The sequence below is a fragment of the Tasmannia lanceolata genome, unplaced genomic scaffold (assembly GCF_043159265.1).
Source record: "Tasmannia lanceolata isolate RefF3 unplaced genomic scaffold, GAP_Taslan_0.1 ptg000037l, whole genome shotgun sequence".
Classification (NCBI taxonomy): Eukaryota; Viridiplantae; Streptophyta; class Magnoliopsida; order Canellales; family Winteraceae; genus Tasmannia; species Tasmannia lanceolata.
In genome coordinates, this window is record NW_027518714.1 from 18,103,680 (window position 1) to 18,106,926 (window position 3,247).

Below are 3,247 nucleotides of genomic sequence, written 5' to 3' on the forward strand. Positions count from 1 at the left end.
GTGATAGTCTGGTAAACCAAGAAAGAAAAATTTTAAAAATAGGAATTTTGCTTTCCCTGTTTTAGTGTTTTCCAACCCAATCCATGTTCTACACGCTCACCAAACTCCTCAAATTTCTCTCTCGAACCTCTTTTGCCTTTGATTATAGGTAGTAGGTAAGCTGATTTTTCATGAATTGTTTTTCACAGTTGCCAGCACATGTCCTTATTGGAAAACTTTTTCCACAAAAAAAATTTATTGAAAACTTTTCTAAAGTGGAAACTTTACACCTCATCATGGGTGGTAAGTAACCCATCATTTATACAACTGAAAGTTTTATATTTCCCCCCTTTTCATCCTTGGGCCAGCCCCGTCTATTGTATTTATGAATTATGACCAAGGTTTTAAATTTCAACCGAAATTTCGGTCAACACCGACACTGAAACGACCGAAATCCGAAATTACCGAAACGTACAAAATTTCGGTCGGAAATTTCAGTAATTTCGGTGAAATATTTTTTATTCTTTTACAAAATTTTAACCGAATTTACCGAAATTTCTTTCAGTAATTTTGGTCCAAAAAAATGACATTTCGAGCGTATTTACCTAATTTCGGCAGAAATTTCAGAATTTCGGCTAGGACCGAAATATATGCCGAAACCGAAATTTCAAACACCATGATTATGACTACCTTTTACAGTACAAGCGGGTGGCTTAAGTAAGAAAATGGGGTGAATATATCATTTCCCCAAATGTTTTGATGAGGTGAGGCCCATCATTTTACACTCATGCATGGATGGGTCCTACCATTTTAAACATCGTATTTTGATATGGTAGGGCCTACCATTTCTACTCAAACTGGCACAGCCAAACAGAGAGAAATAAACAACCAAAACACACTTTTTTGAACTTTCACCTCTGCCGTCTCGAGAACCCGTGAAGCTAGAATTTTATTTAATCTCCGAGGAAACCCCAATCGTCCATTACATTCTCCAAAACAAAAGTTTAAAAGCCGAACTACCAACAAAATAGAAAATTGCTAACAATTAGCCTGAAAACTAGGAAAGACATGTGTAAAGGCTAAGGATGAACTAAAAGCTAGTAATTTGCTAAATAGTAGGAATAGATAATCTACTTTAGGAAACAAATAAGTTTTAGGAAAATCATGTTTTTCCAAATCTTCCAAGTTTCTAACTTTTCTATATTCTTCACGTTTTCAAGCTACTACCTTTATGGAGTTGCTTATGTAGGAGGGTAGAATCACCCAAAATACCTCTCCTCACTAAAAGGGGTTAGTTTCTTTGTTTTCCATTTGTGTACCTTGCCACAATATTCATCCTCAAAACTCAAAACCTTCAACTAACTTTTGGATTGCTATAACAAACCCATGCACATGGTGGGGGCCTACTATTGTACACCCATGATAACTCTACCTAAATCCATGTATAGGGTTGGTCCTGCCTTTTACACCATGCATGTTTTGATAGGGTAGGTCCCACCATCTTACCTCATGTTGTGATGGGGTGGTCCCACGATCTCCTCCAAGCAACCAGTTTAACCTCATGTTTTGATAGGGTAGGAGTTTCCGAATGATAATCCTAGCCATTCAATCAAGACTCGGTGTGGTTTTAAGGAAAATTCATTCGTTTGATTGTTTACTAGCCAACTAAGGATTCTATTTATTACTTATTGGAACTTAAATGTACATATATTCACAAGCAGTACTATTATAGTCTTCTTAAGTAGGTAAACCGGGGTTGAACCTCCTACCTAATAGTTGAAATACAATGTCTGAACCGATTGAGCAATAAGGCGATGGTAAATTCGCAACCCCTGTAGGATAATAGGCACCCCTTTGACGTTAAAGAGCATCAAAGCCTTCTACATACCCTCCTCTTTAAAGGGGTGTGAATTTATCATTGCCCTATTATTATCATTTAAGGGCATGGTCCTTGGGACTTGAGTAATTTTATACCAATGGATGTCCCACAAATGTGGGCCTTGGCCCAATTTATGAACCTGATAACATTTTCCTCTTTTATATTATTCTTCTTTAAAATATGTGACCAAATACTACACTCTGGACAGCCTGTTCAATGATTCCTTTTGGACTTTAGAAACTGATTGAGCCCAAAACTCTTTTGGTCCCGTCTGGTCCAAAAGAGTTCAATGATTCCTTTTGGACAGCCTGTTCGTTTGAGATTATGCCAACCGATTGTGGAACCCGGCCCAGTTAGTAGTAGTGTATGCTAGTAAAGGTCACAATCATGCTTATATAGGGTATCAAAACGACAATCCAGCGGCCAACTAGCATTCTAAGCATGTGGAGGTCATAATCATAAGAAGGTACATGAACACTACCGACCCTATGACTAGGGTTTCAACTGTTAGAAATAGTTTTAGTTTTGACAAGCGTAGTTGGATCTCCCTTCCGAGTCAAGCCATCGCATTGTCACAGGCATAGGCATTGAAACTTTCTGCTTCCTTACTTGAAGAGAATTTCAAATTATGGAAAATTTCTTTACTTTTATAGTGAAGAAAACTCGGATTAAATCCATCCATCTCTTGGCCCAAATTACTTGAAACACAGATAAAATGCCTTTGTTAGAAACTGTTGGGCTTCCACGCAAAACCAAAGATCCCACATCGAAAAAGTATGGACATGTGGATGGGCTTATAAGGGTTTGGGCACCCTCCTCTTAATGGCTAGCTTTTAAGGCGTGAGTTCTACCTGAGTCCCAACAAGTTGTATTAGAGCTGGGGCATGGTAACTTCTGTGTGCTCTTGAGGATTGATGTAGGAGCATCCCCTTGGAAAGACAATTAGCCCAATTAGCTCCTTAGTGTAGCCTTTGTTCTTGTATTTTTACTTGATCCAAGCTTGTACGGTAGTTTAGCTGTTATAGGTTTCTTTCATACCCCCTTAGGTATTTTAACATTAGTAGGGTTGTTTTGGTCTTTTTACAATGTAAGGGCTATAATATAAAGCCCTTTGATGATGTCTTTTTACCTTAGTTTTTGATGATTTGAGTTTCACTAGAGAATTTTCTCTTTTGAGAGAGCTTGTATTTTTATCTTCTTCCTGGAGATAATGGAGTTCCAAGCTATTGAATGTAGCATTTCTTTCATTTCTCCCATCTAAACTTGTTGAACGCAAGAATTTCATTTCGCCGACTCTGAGCTTGATTGAACCCCCTGCGTCCCCTCGCTTGTGGTAAGATCGAGCTCCGTAGCCCTTAAAAATCCCGCAAAAAAATAATAATTATAGGT